Consider the following 19,678-nt stretch of genomic DNA (forward strand, 5'->3'; position numbering starts at 1 on the left):
CATTCAGCCCGGCGCCTGGCTCTAGCCATGGCTTTTTTTTCTGGTTATGCTGGTGGAAGGAATGAGGGGAGACCTCCAACCATTTTGTCCTCCTCTGTTCTATACTCATTAGCCCTCTCTCTCTCTCGTCCCCTCTTTCCCTTTCACTCGCTCTTTCACTTTTCTCCCCCGTTCTCCCTCTCTCTCTCTGTCCATTCACAGCCACGTCATTGAAAGCCTTCAGGGCTGGACAACGGGCATTCTAAATGAGTGTTAAATCAATACAGGCAGGGTGCAGCCATGACTGTGGTCATTATAGCCATCGCAGGCATTCATAAACAATCAGCTGTGGACTGTGTGAGAGCACAATGCAACCTAACAGGTTCCGATAAATATAGTGCCTGAAAACTCTCATTGATGGGCAAGTTCTCTTGCAAGTTCTCAGGGATGGTGGGAAAATGCAGCAAGTTGAAGTCACTTCGATATTAAACGAAGATAGACACGTGGGGGAGGGGGGCTTGTTATTGGATATGTATGTGCAGCGAATTGGATTAGAATGGATATATTGATGTGGAGATGAATGAGACAACCTGACACTAAGAAGACGATGGGTGGTCTTAGATTAGCACTGAGGGTAAACATACAGGGAGATTGAATAATGGGCATAGCAGTGGGACTCACTAAGGCCTTGGCCACCCCCCGGGAGTACTGTTAGTGCTATGCTTCCCATCTCTGCCAAGCGTAATGGGATTTCTGGAGTTTAAATGCACTTCACTCACTATGTGGAGCCGGTGGGAAGGTAAACTATTGATCCACAAACACGCTGTCCAGGCCTAACAGAGGGAAAACAGATCCCGGCCCCTAAATGTATAATGGGGCTTCCCGAGAGCTTGGCTTCCTCAGTATTCCCTCCACGCGCAAGGGAGTCCTTTGGCTCTTGGCTGGCTCAGCGATTAGCCTTCTATCCAACCATCTCACACAAACAGACCCTCCCCCCCAAAAGGCTAGAGGTCAGGCTGCTATGGAGCTGGCGCGCAGCACCAAGGGCATTTCTGATTAGCGTAGGAATCCCTTCCGCTTCCCTTCCGTCTTTCACTCTCCTCACTGATGCACAACTGATGATGGAGAACTCATTAGGGCTCCGGTCTAGAACACAATTACGAGAAATGAGGATGATCTGTCAAGCAGACAAGGCATCTAACATGGCTGTAGGACGACATCGCCAGTCGGGATTGAAATGAACCATGATGGTAGCATTGGAAGGAGCTACTGTAGTGCGGTTAGTGGTTGCATTCGAGGCAGAGCTAGTCTCTAGATGGAGTTGTGTTCCTCCACTTCTTGACGTGTCCCTGATGCCATAGCAACAGGCCTTGCTCAACTCCCCCCCCACACCCCTCTGAGAGTGACTCTGCAACACGGAAGGAGAACACGTGTGTCTCTAATTGGACAGCTGCCTGCACTGTGCAGTCCAGGTCACGTTCTCTATTGCTGAGTTAAGCCCGATTTGGTCGCACGCTGGTGCCACGTACGCACTGACATAGCAGATCGGGTTTGTAGATCTGCTATTTCCAGGGTGCCACACCGGTGCACAACCATGTATGAATAAAGCCTTAGGATAATAACAGAGCATACAGTTGTACACACACACACACACACACACACACACACACACACACACACACACACACACACACACACACACACACACACACACACACACACACACACACACACACAACATATTTGCACCTATTGTGATATAAATGATATTGAGAATGAGTTCCATTTTCTTTCCTATTGCCCGTTGTATCATGAGCTATACGACAAAAGTTATTTAACAGATGTAAAAATATAGATCTGATGTAGATCTGATGATGCAGATATAGAGAAAGCTTGGGACATACGGACAAAGAAAACGTATATGTGATGTTTTTTTGTTTGTTTTTTTAATGTTTTTGTTTATTTCCGTTCTGTTTTTGTTTTTATCAAGACATGAGATTCCCATCACAAGGACAAATTGATGAGGTTTAGACTTAATACAAAATAACCCTATCACTGAGAATAGATTGATGACATTCTCCCCAAGGACATAGAGGATATATTAGCTGTGTTGTGAAGGTGGTGTGACCATATCAACAGAGGGGGTATGGCTTCCAATAAGGAAGGCATAATGACCTGTGATTACATTTCCTCATCTCCTTTAATCACATGAGAGTTGCTTGCAATGAATACATGCACCGCTGCCCAATGCCCATGTGACATATATGGAGCTGGCATGCCCTGTTCTGGGCATGCCTGACACAAAACTCCATAAGCTGGCCTGTTCTGAGTTCTGACATCACAACACATCACACACTATTTGGGCATGTCTGACACAGAACACCATTATGTGCTCCGGTGCGGTATTTCCGAACGCGCCCAGAGAGACACATACAGAAATCTCCATATATGGGCATAAAAGGGACACAGACAGATGGGTGGAACGGCTACTCTGCATTTCCGGTTGTCCAGAAGCACAGAAGCACAGAAGCCTCATTTGGCATGCCTGACAAAGAACTCCATATATGGGCATAAAACACACACATACATAATAACTGGGTGGGGCATGCATTTCTGCCCAGAACCGGCGCTGGAACGGATCACCCCTATCTCTCCATACTGTATATGGATCTGGACCTGATCACCCCTATCTGTCCATACTGTATATGGATCTGGACCTGATCACCCCTATCTCTCCATACTGTATATGGATCTGGACCTGATCACCCCTATCTCTCCATACTGTGTATATGGATCTGGACATGATCACCCCTATCTCTCCATACTGTGTATATGGATCTGGACCTGATCACCCCTATCTCTCCATACTGTATATGGATCTGGACCTGATCACCCCTATCTGTCCATACTGTATATGGATCTGGACATGATCACCCCTATCTGTCCATACTGTATATGGATCTGGACCTGATCACCCCTATCTCTCCATACTGTATAGGATCTGGACATGATCACCCCTATCTCTCCATACTGTATATGGATCTGGACATGATCACCCCTATCTCTCCATACTGTATATGGATCTGGACATGATCACCTCTATCTCTCCATACTATATGGATCTGGACATGATCACCCCTATCTCTCCATACTGTATATGGATCTGGCCTGTTCTGACATCACAACACGGGCATCGCTCACAGCCGATCTACAGACTCATGTCACTTTGTGTCGCCCTATGTGAGCTTGTGGATCAGCTATTTTGAGAGTCAAAAAAGTAGCGGACCAAGTATAGAGCCCTAGGCCTAGGGGACCCAGTCAACCAAGTATAGAGCCCTAGGCCTAGGGGACCCAGTCAACCAAGTATAGAGCCCTAGGCCTAGGGGACCCAGTCAACCAAGTATAGAGCCCTAGGCCTAGGGGACCCAGTCAACCACGTATAGGGTTTAAACTCTGTGGTGGATCTTCATACATGTTTAGAGGTATGTCATTGAAGATAATCTGGATTGTACCACATGTCTTGCAGTAGTCTATAGCCGACACATACAATGCTTTCTACAGTGCAAGGCAATGATTTCACTGCAGTCAGTCGTTAACCTAATCTTGTACACTCCACTTGTCTTTGATTGCAATTTCATGTCATAATTATATCTTGCATGACAAGAATAGCATAAATCGCAAAGAAAAAAAACCTGTAATGCTCAACACAGAAAACAATGCCAGGGACTAAATCTGCTGTTGTTCTTAGACACAGACAGATGGTTCCATTGCGTCTGAAAAGAGAACTCAGTCCGCTGTGTGTAACACGATATTTCTGCTCAGTCAAATACTAAGCTCTGAACTCGTTAACCTTAAAATGTCGACACTTTTCTCTTTCATGGCAATTAAGTTGTAGCCTCTTTATAGTTGCTTGTTAGCCATACAGCTCTTGATATTATTGTGGAAGCCGAACACAACCCTGCCAGGTCTGACAAGCTAATGAACTAGTAACAATCTATTGCTTATCATCAGCTGTCATTGTAATGGCATCGATCGACACACCAAGCCAAAATATGAGCTGAAAAGACAGAGTTTGAGAATGTGCTCTTGACCGCAATTAGCAGCAGAAGGACAAGCGTTTGCAATCTACTTCTAATTTATGTGCACAAATCCCGAATGATTTAGTTTTTGAATTAGTAAAGTCTAAAAATACCTCAGAGGAAGAGTCAATTGTGGCAAATGGGAACACAAGGTTAACACTCCTGTCAGTTTTTAACCCAGTTAGACACTGTACTCAAATGTAACCAACCATCTTGTCTTACAATCATTGTCTGTTATGTTAAAGATCATGCAATCCTGCAATAACTGTCATGTCCTACCTGGGTCTGGGATTGGAACTTGGGTCTCACCCCATCAGAGAATACATTTCTACTGCTCATCCCAGAGAAGGTCAGGGAAGATATTGCACTCATGTGCTTCAGGCATGCCTTGTCAACCAGTAATTATCCTGACTCATACCTGACACCAGGGTCTAAATGTCTCAATGAAAGAGTAGGGAGACCACCTCCTCTATTGCACATGGACTAGTTATGTTGTAACTTGTAACTAGTTGCTATTGTTCAGGTTGGTTAAGCACTTAAACCCTACAGTAACTCACTCTATACAAATAGTGAGAATAGCTGAACTACATGCTCACAATGTGCCATATCGTGAGTCATTGTGAGCTTGTAGATCAGCTATTTCCACTAAAGTTTCTGCCTACATGCCAATAAAAAGACATGACAAGACATTAAAAGTGGTTAAAATAATTAAAATAAGTACCAGATTGCAGCTTTAAGAGTTGTTCCAACAGGGACAGTGACGGATAATTGACAGTGAACCTGCTACTCAATACATTACAAACTCTCATAATCTGACATTGATCAATGTCATCTTATTTGACTTGTGAGCTGGCAACGAAAGATATGCAGCCATTCCCGAACAGTACCTCCTTGTCTCACGCACATTATCTTAATGGAACGAGCGCTAATCTGATTTTGAACGAGACATCACTCTGGCTGATGGACAAGCTGGAGGAAACCACCAGAGTGACGGAGGAAGCTCAGCAGCACTTTATCAGCAAACTCAGATAAGGTTAAACTTTCAATGACAACGAACGTGGTTCATTACATTACATCTTCTCTTTCTTCTTGGGATTGTTGGGTTTCTTTTTTATATTCAAAGCTCCTCTGCTAAAAGGTTTTCCAACTTTCTGCAATAAGAACCTGATTCTTTTTTAAAAAGCTGGTAAAAACATATGATTTCATACCACTATGAAGCATTTTCACTTGTTTCAGCAGCCTGTATTGTGCACAACATGGGTTCTCAACATGGGTCCAGGGACCCCCAGCGACACGTTTCAAGCTTGTAGATCTGCTACTTTTGCCGTTTTTTTATTTGAATCCTGAAAAGTAACAGTTTTGGACATATGAGGTTTCCACCCAACAGAGACGATATACGTAACTGTACATGCATGCATGCACGTTGCATGCACAGATTGCACACACACACACACACACACACACACACACACACACACACACACACACACACACACACACACACACACACACACACACACACACACACACACACACACACACACACACACACACACACACACACACACACACACTTATAACACACACAAATAATTAGCAGTAATTATGAGTCTGTACTGGAAGATCTGCAAGGGCCCAGGTGGTGGGCAGCGATCTCACAGTGTGAAATCTGTTGAGCTATGTAGGCAACAGTCAGTGGTCCCACAAATTGAACACCACTCCAGGAAGCAGCAGAGAGAGTCTATTCCGTCAAATCTGGGAGGTGAGAGGAAAAGGGTTCTATCGATACAGAAGATGTAGATACTAGTTGTACAATCTCTGTATGGTTTAACATTACATTCCTGATTTGGCTATGACAACGGAAAAAGCATAGAACTGTTTATTTGGAGTATTTATTTTTATATGTAAACAATTTCAAAGACGGCGGTTTGGCAGGGATTCATGTGAGCGAGGAAGGAATATTGTTCCACCACATGCATCCATCCATGCAGTGTAATCCTCAGTGTTAATTCAGTGTAACTCAGCGTGTAAGAATTTAACTAACGTACCATTATGGGTCCATTTCGTTATAATTATGTGCACACTGTTGACTGACATAGGAAAGAGTGAGAGAGAGATAGGGAGAGACATGCAGCAAAGGTTGTCATGAACGGGACTCGAACACGCAACACGCTGTCAGGCCAGAGCCTATGTGTGACATGCGCTTGGACCACTAGGCCAGCGGGCACCCCAAGGACAGTGTTGTGTAGTAGGCAGTAGGCACGTGTGTGTGTGTGTGTGTGTGTGTGTGTGTGTGTGTGTGTGTGTGTGTGTGTGTGTGTGTGTGTGTGTGTGTGTGTGTGTGTGTGTGTGTGTGTGTGTGTGTGTGTGTGTGTGTGTGTGTGTGTGTGTGTGTGTGTGTGTGGAAACAAGGGGAGAATAGACAGTGAGAGTGTTGGACGTGTGCAATGCAGACAAACAGAGATACAGTAGCAGAGAGAGACTGAGGCCCTTTTCTCCTCTACAGAGGAGTGGTCTGTTTCCAGGCAGACGTCATGTGTTTCTCTCTCTCTCTCTCTCTCTCTCTCTCTCTCTCTCTCTCTCTCTCTCTCTCTCTCTCTCTCCTCCTTTACTGGTGTACCATTAGTGCATCTCTCTATTGATCGCCACTGACTGTGTAAATTGCTGAGCAATCTAAAGACAGCATCAAGACGAGAGCATCACATGTTTTATCAGCAGCAGGACAGACAGGGCAAGGCACTAGACTGCACCACTTAATACGTGTGTGTGTGTGTGTGTGTGTGTGTGTGTGTGTGTGTGTGTGTGTGTGTGTGTGTGTGTGTGTGTGTGTGTGTGTGTGTGTGTGTGTGTGTGTGTGTGTGTGTGTGTTTGTGCGTGCGTGCGTCAGTGAGTGAGTGAGTGAGTGAGTGAGTGAGTGAGTGAGTGAGTGAGTGAGTGAGTGAGTCAGTCAGTCAGTCAGTCAGTCAGTGAGTGAGTGAGTGAGTGAGTGAGTGAGTGAGTGAGTGAGTGAGTGAGTGAGTGAGTCAGTCATTGAGTGAGTCAGTCATTGAGTGAGTGAGTGAGTGAGTGAGTGAGTGAGTGAGTGAGTGAGTGCTCTAAACCATCCAAAACTAACGAATATATCTTGAGAGCGTAAAATGAAACCAAATGGACCCGTACGGGCAAATTAACACCCTGAGTGGCAAGGACGGAGTTCTCTGTTCAATCAATTAGTAACGCCCAGTGCTCAGGACGGAGATTGATAAAAAGGACGGAGATTATTGATATCATAACCGATCGCATTGCTCCACAGGCTGGGAGCGTCTGTTGCGCAACATTCAATGTTATTTTCCGGTGGGACGTCATAGCTCCCCCCCATTTTAGCTGACGAGACCGAAAATCTTAAAACGTGAATAACTCTTGATCTAAATCATTCCGTCCAATTCTAAGCAAAGATTATGTGTCCCATCGCGGTCCCGTCGCTAGAATTCTAATTCTAGTCGTGTTAGAATTAATCATACCTCCCGTTGTTGTCGTTCGCCTCGGGAGTGTTTTGGCTACATCAAGCTACTTCAGCTACATCCGGGATAGCACCTGGTCTGTCGCTAAATGTGCTCCGCTGCTATAAATCGCTGGGCGCTCTGATTTAATGGATTAAATAACCCCGGGCGTTCGGGGTGTTAAAGATCTATAAGGGCCCATTTGGTTAGCAACTCTCCATCATTTAGATGGGGACCACCTGGAACCCCCTCAAGGCCCACTGGTGGTCCCCAGACCACTGGTTGAAAACCACTTCTCTAAAGTATACTGTACCAGTTGAGTGTACTGCATAATATGCATATTATTATGACGCATGCATGCACACGTGTGTATGCATCTATGTGCACAGAAAATGTGTGATGTAAGCAGCTTCCCGTTTGCATAATTCATTTTGAGGAATAATTAAACATGTCTATGGGGCAGATGCCTTTGCCAACGCAACTGGCATTCAATGTGCCCATAGAAACGTTGGCCAAAGTGCCCCATGCTGCTGCCAAATGCCAGAGCTGCCAGTCAACCAAGAGTCCTTTCACTCTCAAATACAAAATGTCTATCTTACTCTGGCTTAATGCTTTGACTCTTTGCCCAAAAGGTTAGGGCCGCCAGGGAATTAAGAGGACATCTGGGAACAAATCTAATCTCTCCAAAAAAAAAAAAATCTAATCTAGAAAATAAACTCAAAAACTACCATAATCTTACTTGACAAATATCCAAGACGATTATTACCCCCCCTGTCCGTTTGCCTCACGTTTATGAATGAAGACTCTTAGTAATGTTTGAAGTAGCACTCTTCTGATTTAATGATACATACATACTACACAAAAATAAAACATGAGAAGTGTCCTGATAGCCAAGTGGTTAGGGCCATAGATACGTATGGTAGGGCACATACCATATGGGCGCAGAATGGCCTCATCAGCCACTGAGAGTACCTAGTTTTCTGTATGTCCCGTACTCTCTCTCTACTATCTCTGTCAGATCAAGGCTTACAAATTCCACCAAAAAATAACTTAATACTGTATATTCATGTCCGTGTTGAAATACACTCTCTGTGTTAGGTTACCGTGAGTAAACTGACCGGAACACTGTGTGAGGCTGAGACTGAAATGCTTCATACAACACCGTCACATTTTACAACTTTGGCATTTAGCAGATGCTCTTTATCCAGAGCGACTTACAAAAGTGTGTGAGATCAGGGTCAACAGCATGTAAAGATCATAAGTAGTAGGTAGAGTGCAAAGAAAAACGATTTAGCATCTAACATCTATTTTAAAAGAGCACTGTTATATTATAAATGATTCCGCATCCAGCCCAAAGGACTCCAGTGCCCCTGGGATGCTGAAGTAGCAAAACTTACAGCTAAAATCCATACTATCTACAACTTACAAAGTACAGCAAGGGGATGCTGTTTGCTGTCATAAAAAAAACAGTCACCTAAGACAGGGTGGGGGGTCAGTGCAGCTAAGACACGTTAATTTAACTCAGAGTGTTCATATGTGTTCAGTAAACTTGTACATTCTCCAAGTTAAATTAACCCTGAGGATTTTACTCCATTTTTACACTTAAATTTATTTAAAAAAATGTTTTACATTGCAGGGAATTCATAGCTCTTCTATGTTACCTGATTGAGTGGCCATGTGATTCCTCTGATATTCTGAGTGAGTCAGATGTATGCCTCTGATTAGATCCTAGCTGTCTTCCCCAGAACAGCCAGCATATTTTCAGCAAACAAGTCGGGGTGCCCCTGGGGCCAAGGGAGAAGTGAAATTTCACCATAATTCAATTCCCTTGGAATTATTAGAATATATACTCTCATGTACAATTATGTAATTTTCATTTTAAATCTTTATAAGGGTCCCTCTAGAAGTAGAACAAACACATAACGTGAAATGGGGTCCAGTCAGACTCACAATAATACTGTGACTGTACCCTATTTCATCATACAAACAAATGAATGCTTTAACAGCAGCTTTCCAGACATATCTCTACAGTGCAGAGACAGGAAACACAACTACAGCTTAGCTTGCAGGTGACCTTACAGTAGGTCATACGCCATGCATGGAAGGACGACGCGCCAGAGTGATTATATACCTGGTGATTTCAACTAATTAGGACACCTTCAGGCAAGTGGCAACCAGAGAGGAACTAATTAGTAAAAAACCACTCGTTGGAACTTGGAATGAAAACCTGCACCCTCTCTCTCTGTGCTCCATGGCCCATGAGTTGGCACAGCACCCTCTCTCTCCGTCCTCCATGGCCCATGAGTGGGCACAGCACATTTCTACTACACTCCCCTGGCTCTCAACATGGGGGGCAAGGGTCCCTGAGTGGGTTCCACAGGGGGTCTCCCCCTTACAGGTCTGTAACTCAGAGTGTAGAGATGTCTACACTCTCAGAATAAGATTAACACTGAGGATATTGCAGTGTTACATTGAGGGGGTCCCAGAGGTTGGTCTAATATGAATATCAAACTGCATGGGGGTCCTTGAAATGAAAAGGGTTGAGAATCACTGCTCTCTACACATTCACGTTAGGTGATGATAGGACGCACCCATACTGTACACAGTACAGTAGTACAGTACAGTACAGTAGGGTAATAATACCCTCTGCTCTGCCTGGCATCAAGGTGTGTATAGTTCGATTAATTCCCCTGCTGTTCCATATTGCTGTTGCGTCTCATGCATCCTTTGCCATAAATGCTTCGATATCAATCAAATCAAAATGATATTCATATAATTCATGATGACAATACTAAAATGTTTACAGCCGGGGGTGTTCCCACGGTCCCACCTCGCTGACTAATAAAGCCAGATAGACAGGCAGGCAGCATTCGTGTGTTGTTGGCATAAATAAGCCTCGCTTTAATATGGTCTCCTCCAGAACGACCGAGCGAAATGTTTGTACATACTTCACAACCACATGTTGTGGGATATGGGTTCATTATAATACACACAAACCTGCCCGACAACTGCTGCTCACTGCACAGCATCGGTAATGGGATTGTTGTGGCAGAGAGACTGCTATGGCAGCACGATTCATTCATTCGTGTAGATAGGGTTGTATCATATTCGTTCAAACGGCACTGCAAATTAGGCGTCTAGTACAGCACGTGTAAAATAACGCCCTTTAGTCAAACAAGCATGTAAACCGGTACATGTAATTCTGCATTGCGGTAATAGGCTCCATCCATCCCGTGTGCGTCTCACTTGTAAACAGTGATTTTCGGAGAGCTGTCAGTTGCAACGCCCGGGCTTTTCCCCCACAAAAAGACTATTAATTTCATGCTTTCATTATCCTTACCTCCCGTGTGGTAGTGGTGGTAGTGGACGGCCCGTCCGCTCCTCCGTGTAACCTTCACGTTCACGACACGCGCGCACCTGCTCAGCAGCAGCAGCACCGCATCGCCGGACGCTCAGCAGCGGCGAAAGAAACGTCCAGGATGAGGATGATGATGATGGGAATGGGATGGTGGTGGTGGGTGAGTGTTAAAGACTGTCAGCGTCCTGAGGGGGGCGCTGGACCTGCTCTGCTGCCCTGCTGCTCCATGTATGGGCCAACTGAATTGAACTGTCAGTTAGGCAGAAAAAAGCATCCTTTCCTTTCCTTCCAGGAACAAACTGCCAGCTCATCTTAAGTCCTGTCTGCGTCATCATCCTATATCGTTTTCATCATTAATATTAGGTTACCAACTTCTGTTCTTTGGCTAAATAGAAGTGTATATTTTGTATGTCTCTGAATGTTTTTGATGAATTGAACAAGGTGGACCCTCGATCTTGTAAACAAGTGCAATGCTTTATTGGGTCGTCCACTCACAGTTGACAGTTTTTGTATTGCGTTGTTGCTTGAAATATACTGTAATTCTACAAACTTAATAAATACTTCAATCAATCAACCTGCATATCAAGGCATAGAGTACTATAAGTTATAGGAATGTGCAGACACCACCACCACACCACAATTAATTGGCTGTCTTTATTGGTAACTTTGCTGTTGTGGTGGCTTGTGGGCAATAAACTATAAAAGACCAAAACAAGCTTCTTAATGGTCTATATACTAATTACGACGACTTGCCCATGTTGAACCCATCATTCTCCTGGGTGTGGAATTCAATCTCGGCTGTAAACAACACGCAGCAAATAATCTGCTCTGGTGGAGGCCAATAAATAATGCAGAAAGCTTTGAGTGTGTGTAGGGCAGACTGACTTTATTAAAGGATTTAGCCTGTTTGGGGGAATTGGAGAGGATTAGCAAAGATCTTTTAGCCTAGATCTTAGCATAGAGAAGTCAAATGTTGCTGTTGGCAGATGTTTTGAGTTGACTATATATGGCATATTGTTACTCATGTATTTTAAAGTTTAAGCCACAGACCATGAGGCACATAAGGGGAAAAAAATAAAAAACATCAATCCACTGAGAATAAGAGAGCAGGGACGTGTAGAGAGTGTTAAAGTGGCATGGGCTCAACTCCCGTGAGAGGGCACTTTTGGACAAAAATAGCGAAAATAGCAGATCTACAAGCTCACAATGTAGATCAGCTATATTTTCGGGGCGCAACCCAGCACTCTTTAGTTAGTGGAGATGTGCTGTACGACATAGATTTAGAAACAAATTAGTTAAACGCAAAATGCTGCGTTCAAGTTCAGGTCAGGAGACTTCGGAAAAAAAGCAATTCTTCTGAATGCTGCATGCCTTCCGGTATGGCATGGAAAGGTGTGGCATTTGCATTTCTTTCACCATGTAGTAAATGCTGCATTCATGGTCTGGAGAGGGCAGTTGTGTTTACAGACGGGTAAAAGGACAGGGGCTCAAGCCCCCTTTGAGGTCTATGTGTGCACGTGCCTGTAAGAGAGGTCCAGCACTGTGTCACTGCATCTAAATAGAACAGCTGAGTGCACAGCACAGCTACAGGCCTACTGCCTAGTGCCTGCATGCCCTAGAGACTGAGGACAAAGCTACACGTCTCTGAAGGATACTTGTATGCCACTAATCCAAGACGTAGCATGTGTATTTAACCTCGCATGTGTATTTAATCTCATGTCTATTTAATCTCAGACCAGTCCAGTTTACTCTTGTGGATCTCAGCACACACACACACACACACACACACACACACACACACACACACACACACACACACACACACACACACACACACACACACACACACACACACACACACACACACACACACACACACACACACACACACACACACACACACACACACACACACTATATCCGCAAATTACAATTACATTTACAGGGAAAGAAATAACGGGCTTGACAGTTCATGGGCACCTAAGGATACACATGGCAGCTTCTCCTCCACACAGACTGCCTATATAACAGCCTTTCGGCAGAGCAGTATTTGGCAAGTTGTTTGGCTTTGCTCTTTGTCATGCCAGCTATTGTTAGGCCAGTTTATGTACATGGCACATAGGCTTCCAAATATCAGTATGGCGAATCTTGGTACAAACACACACATTCTCTTTCACGCACGCATGCACGCACGCACGCACGCACGCACGCACAAACGCACGCACGCACGCACGCACGCACGCACGCACAGAGAGAGAGAGAGAGAGAGAGAGAGAGGGAGAGGGAGAGGGAGAGAGATAGAGGGAGAAGGATAAGGAGAGGGAGAGAGAAGTGTCCTTGTGTGGTGAAGAAGCCATTGTATAGCCAGGCCAGTCTCCAGGAACAGCAAACATACTGCTGTCTGAAGGGAAAGAATAGGTGTCTGTCATCAGCCTGGCAATAGGGGGAAGGGGGGTTACGGTTTATAAAAGGGAGGAGGGCAAATGTGATTTAGCCCCTCTGATCCCCATTGGGATCCAAGCGCTGGTATCTGCCTGCCTCCCCATCTTAAATCCCCATGGGACGCATCGTGGTGGGGCTTTGGGAGTACTGTTTGGGGGTGGTGGTGGGGGGGATAGGCAAGGCAGGGGATATAATCCTGTCACCGCTGCTGCTGTCAGGATGAAGGCGGGAGCGTCACTGTCACATCAATGGAACAAAAGCAGCTCCCACCCCAGTGGTGATATCAGAGGTTCATATCTGACACTGCAACACCTCGCCGTGTCACCCAGGACTCAGGAGTACGTCTTCCTCACCTGCATGCTGGAGCAGGAGCGACGCTCTCGTGTTGGCAGGAATCATTATTTTCAAATCAATTCTGGTAAAATAATAATAATTAAAAAACAACAACAACAGGAGTCATCGATTTTGTAGTGAAAGACAGCTATAGCAACTCAGACTGTTATGCTGTCTGTGCTTCTGTGTGTCTGTGTGTGTGTGTGTGTGTGTGTGTGTGTGTGTGTGTGTGTGTGTGTGTGTGTGTGTGTGTGTGTGTGTGTGTGTGTGTGTGTGTGTGTGTGTGTGTGTGTGTGTGTGTGTGTTTTGGCCCGCCATTCATCAGCCATATGGAAGTACTGTAGTCATCATGGGCAACTGTATAGGGGGCGGCAGCAGCAGCTCAGTCTGTAGGGATGGACTTGGCTTGGTAACGACACGGTGGCCGTATGGACTGGACTGGTAGCAGGAGGGATGCCAGTTCACCTCCTGGGCACTGTCGAGGTGCCCTCGAGCATGGCACCAAACCCCTAACCATGCTCCCAGGCGCTACCACATGGCAGCCCATCACCATCTCTCCACATTTGTGTGTATAAGTCCCTTAGATAGCATTTTATACAGACTTATAGCATGTTACGTAGAAAGCACTAGAATTGTTTTTTATGTAGCCATAGCACTTTAGTATATGTATATGGTATAGTATAGTATTATATATGTATAATGTATACATATAGTTTCATTATATCTCCACTGTTATGTTCTTAGCTTACGCATGTTTCATGATAACTACTTTTTATATCAGATTTACATGACTACTTTTCCTTGTGAGGTGCACACACTTATATCCTTCTTTCACACTTTAACCACTTACTTCATTGTACAATGAATAGAATAGTCAATTCTCACTTCTTTCTCAGTCAAGTTCACAACATTGCGTTGTATCTTGTAGATTTGTAGAATGATGATGATTGCCTTCTGCCTGCACATCCTATTACTTCTGCCTGCACATCCTATTACCTTGTAATTAATTGTATGCCATGCATTTTAACCATGCATGCATGATTGCATACTATTTCACAATAGGAATATTATGGCATATCTGACTTGTCTTCCTTGTTTCATTCTTTTTCTATCTTTACCCCTTTCTTAACTGCACAAATGTTGGGATCTTGAATCTGTTGGTCCTGATTTGTTTTTGAGGACCACTATAGCCCCTCCAACATCTGGCTTTCAGAAATGAGTCAAATGACGTAATGTGGCAGCCAAGTCTATACTTTTAATGTTTGCTTTTAAAGCGGTCATGTGGCAGCAAACAGTGCAGGCGCCACTCACTTCACACAAGTGTGATATTTATTACTGAAAATTTTAAAATCACACCTGTGTGAAGTGAGGGGCACTCTTATCAGCATACATCATCATTCATGATCTAATTCTGGCCAAACACAATTTGCGTCCTCACTATTCCATCTTCACTTTTCTGCCCTCACTTTTAACTTCAATATGTACTTTGCTCAGCCATCGCTATGGGGTGATCAGCCAATCGCAAGCCAAAAATAAATAAACATATGTTTAAAAATGGACTGTACGACACAGGATCTCACCCACTCTTTTACAGCTGTAATTATTAACCTATGATGTGACAATTCAGTTGAATCTGACTCTGGGGTTGTTGACACTGGAGAAACGCTCTCCTTCAGATGAGCTCCTGAGATGCAGACGATCTGGCCTGAAGGCTACGATGATTGGAAGGAGGACCCCACAATGGGACCGTGTAATTATCCCCCCTCCCCATTGAAAGGATAATTTAGAGGTAGACATATTGCCAGCGATGCATCAATTCAAACCTGGTTTCTCCCACCCGGCAGTAAATCAGCTTTGGTCGGACAGAGAGGGGGGCGGGAACGGCTAAATGGATGTCATGGTAGACATACTGCAGACACGGGATGAGTCCACCGAGAATTGGCCGAGGTGGAATGGGGGGGGGGGGTTGGGGGTAGGAGGAAATGGTTGGGGGATGGGGTTAGGATGGGAGTAGGAAGACAGGCAGATGCTGGGTCAGAGGTAATGATGGCCAATAAACGGACAGATAATGTGATTCTGTTGTTGCCATGAAAATGAGTGGTCGGAACATCAACCTTGTGCAGCCTATAAAGGACAAAGAGAAGAGAACAGGATGCAAAATAATCTTTAGAGCATTGGTCTAACCCAGGTTGTCATTGAGCGGCCTTCAATTTAGCCCCCAGCTAGATTGATATAGGAACCAAATGGACCCTTAAGGGTCTGTAACTCATTGTGTACAAATGGAACTAAATGGACCCTAACCACATCATTTGGTACGTATACATTCTTAGGGAGTTAAATAATGAACCCTGAGGATTTTACCGTGACCCAATGCATATAAAACAGGGGGCCTGTTTAGAATCACTGGTTTACAGGTTTAGAAGCTCACATAGGGCAGCAGGTGGCTAAAGTGTATTGCTAGACTGTTGTTTTATGATACATTACAATTATTAGATAGGGAGAATGTATTTGACCAAAACAACAGTGTGGATCAACGTTTGTCATTTGCGTCAATGTTTTTCCCATACAGTAACAGCATTAGTTATTGCATTCCTTCTGAAATACCAGCTCAGTGGCCTGGTGGTTAAAATGTCTGCCCGGAGGTCAGCGTTTGATCCCCAGCACTGCAGCAGGGTCATACCAAAGACTATTAAACTGGGACCCACTGCCTCCCTGCTTGGCACTCAGCATTAAGGGTTGGATTGGGGATAAGTCCCTGCGACATACTAGCATCATGGCCAGGGGGGTGTACTTGTACGTCAAGCTATCTCACAGTACAGAAACAGGAGATGGGTTCCTGCCCCATGGGCCACATGGCTTGGCATTACTCTAAAATATTGCAAACATTTAACTAGAACCAGTGATCTTCTCAACTGTTTTTGTATCTATGGGACCACTCCACAATCGTTTTTATTGTAAGACACGATTTGATCCAATATCATCAATCTCATTTGATAGATATTGCTACTGTGTATCTTAGATACTGTTGAGATAACTGAAACTCAAATGAATATAGCCATTCTTGTACATGCTGTAGGCCAGTGGTTCCCAAGTGGGGTCCGGGGACCCCCAGGGCTCCTTGAGGGAGTTCCAGGGGGTCCCCAGCTAAATAATAGTTTGGAACCAATTGGACCCTTATGGGTCTGTAACTCTGAGATTGACGGGTCCATTTGGTTCCATTTGTACACTCTCAGAGTTAAATGGTGCATTTATATAGCGCTTTTATCCAAGGCGATTTACATAGATTGTGCATTACATTCACCCATTCACACACACATTCATACACCGATGGCGGCGGAAACCATGCAAGGTACCAACCAGCACATGGGGAGCAATTTGGGGTTCAGTGTCTTGCCCAAGGACACTTTGACATGTAGACAGGAGGAGCCGGGATTCGAACCGCCGACCCATGGATCATTGGACGACCTGCTCTACCTCCTGAGCCACAGTTAAATTAACATTGATTTTACAATATAAATTGGGGGTCCCAGAGATAGAAATGCCATTAAATGGGGGTCCGTAGACTAATGCATGTCAAACTGGGGGGTCCTTGAAATGAAAATGGTTGAAAATCACTGCTAGAGCTGTAAATAATCTTCTCTTATGGGGCTCTCCCTGGCATATCATTTCAAATGGGGGCCGCGGGCTAATTAGTGTCCATTTGGGGGTCCTTGACATGAAAAAGTTTGGGGTCCACTGCTGTAGGCTACCTGTAACTGTACATGCTGTAACTTGTACATGTTGTAGGCTGTAACTGTACATGCTGTAACTTTACATGCTGTAGGCTACCTGTAACTGTACATGCTGTAACTTGTACATGTTGTAGGCTACCTGTAACTGTACATGCTGTAACTTGTACATGCTGTAGGCTACCTGTAACTGTACATGCTGTAACTTGTACATGTTGTAGGCTGTAACTGTACATGCTGTAACTTTACATGCTGTAGGCTACCTGTAACTGTACATGCTGTAACTTGTACATGTTGTAGGCTACCTGTAACTGTACATGCTGTAACTTGTACATGCTGTAGGCTACCATCAGTGTCAATCATTTAGCAGGGGAGCAGTGGTGTGTCAATTCAGCAAACACTTCATCTTGCCACAGGTGTGGCAAGGTCACCTGATAGCATCAGTATCGACGGCCAGGAAACTCTCTGTTCCAGCATAGGGTCATTAACAAGGTACAACAACAGTGTCACGTGACATGACAAACTGCAGTGAATTTGAGTACCTAGAAAACTCTCTATAGAATCGTATGTATTGTTCACCATGTAATAATAATAATAATAATACACTTTATTTATAGAGCACCTTTCATGACACAAGTGCAGCGCAAAGTGCTTTACAAGTCAAACAAAGTATAAAACATAAAACATGCAAAAAAGACAATGAAATAGGTAAAACAGTGAGTCGACAAATAATTAAAATCAGAGGATTCAGCCAAATGCTAGAGTAAAAAAATGGGTCTTAAGCTGAGTTTTAAAAACATCTAGGGAGGGTGCCAGTCTAAGGTGCATTGGAAGTTTATTCCAGGCGGTCGGCCCGTGGAAGGAGAACGCTTCTTCGCCATATTTTTTCAATGCTATTCTTTGTGGCTTTTCAAGCAGGCAGCAGTGGCGGACCTAAGGAGGCGGTTTGGGACATACCTGGGCAAGCAGTCCTGAAGATAGGTGGGGGCGAGGCCATTTAAAGCTTTGTAAACAAGTAAAATAACTTTAAAATCTATTCTAAAAACAACCGGGAGCCAGTGTAAGGGGGCTAAAACTGGGGTGATATGGTCTCGCATCTTGGTTTTTGTTAGGACTCTGGCTGCGTCATTTTGCACAAGTTGTAGCTTGTCAATTGATTTCTTTGGGAGGCCAGTTAAAAGTGCGTTGCAATAATCCAAACGTGAAAAGGCAAAAGCGTGGATTAATGTTTTTGCATCATCTAATGACAGGTAGTAAACGCTACATTCGTGGTCTGGAAAGGGCAGTTGTTTTACAGACGAGTAAAAGGGCAGGGGCTGGAGCCCCCTTTGATGTCTATGTGTGCACCTCCCTGGCCTGAGACAACTTGGACTAACATTTGAAATGCATCAGTCCGTCTCACCCTTCTAAGGGAATGTGTTAATCAATAATTGACCTTCGCGCTGACATGCTCATTCAGCACCATGGACAGTGCCAGGGTCAGTGAGTAGAACAGAGACGGATACAGTAGTTTTATTCACCATCAGGATTTAAGACTTGTTTTTTTTTATCATTGAGGCGTGTATGTTTTGTAAGAATAATAATAAAAATCTGCAAAGTAATGCCAAATAATTATAATTGTAGTGGAGTAAACGCATATAGTATTTGCCTCTGAGATGTAATGGAGTAGAAGCAAAAGTATTCAAACTTGGAAATACTCCAGTAAAGAAAAAACGGCCTCAAGATTGTACTTTGTTACTTTCCACCACTGGAGAATTGTCACACCGCTCCTTGTTCCTTCATCCAGTGCAGTCCTTGTTCCTTCATCCAGTGCAGTCCTTGTTCCTTCATCCAGTGCAGTCCTTGTTCCTTCATCCAGTGCAGTCCTTGTTCCTTCATCCAGTGCAGTCCTTGTTCCTTCATCCAGTGCAGTCCTTGTTCCTTCATCCAGTGCAGTCCTTGTTCCTTCATCCAGTGCAGTCCTTGTTCCTTCATCCAGTGCAGTCCTTGTTCCTTCATCCAGTGCAGTCCTTGTTCCTTCATCCAGTGCAGTCCTTGTTCCTTCATCCAGTGCAGTCCTTGTTCCTTCAGATCATGGCAAGGCCACTGGCGGCCAGGGGGCCACATGAGGCTCTTATACCTTCACTTAATGCGGCCCGCAGGATAATATCGGAATACTGATATATTATTGATTTCAGCTGTTACAATTCCAAACATGCAAACATGAACCGCTTTAATTACTTCAGTCTATATTAGTATAGCTTAATGACTACCAGTAAGACGCCCTGAGGGTGAGAAGCG

The 19,678-nt window shown here is 44.4% G+C and overlaps 1 protein-coding gene across 2 annotated transcripts in view; it reads right to left on the bottom strand.

The window, feature by feature from the left end:
- cntn1a (contactin 1a) overlaps positions 1 to 11,009 on the bottom strand; it is a 129,139-nt gene extending 118,130 nt beyond the window's left edge. For both annotated transcript variants that reach the window (XR_013790036.1, XM_079501352.1), the window contains exon 1: positions 10,878 to 11,009. The gene's annotated coding sequence lies outside the window, so the exon portion shown is untranslated. The remainder of the gene's footprint in view (positions 1 to 10,877) is intronic.
- Positions 11,010 to 19,678: the final 8,669 nt, after the last annotated feature.

Source organism: Electrona antarctica (assembly GCF_951216825.1).
Source record: "Electrona antarctica genome assembly, chromosome: 5".
Lineage (NCBI taxonomy): Eukaryota > Metazoa > Chordata > Actinopteri > Myctophiformes > Myctophidae > Electrona > Electrona antarctica.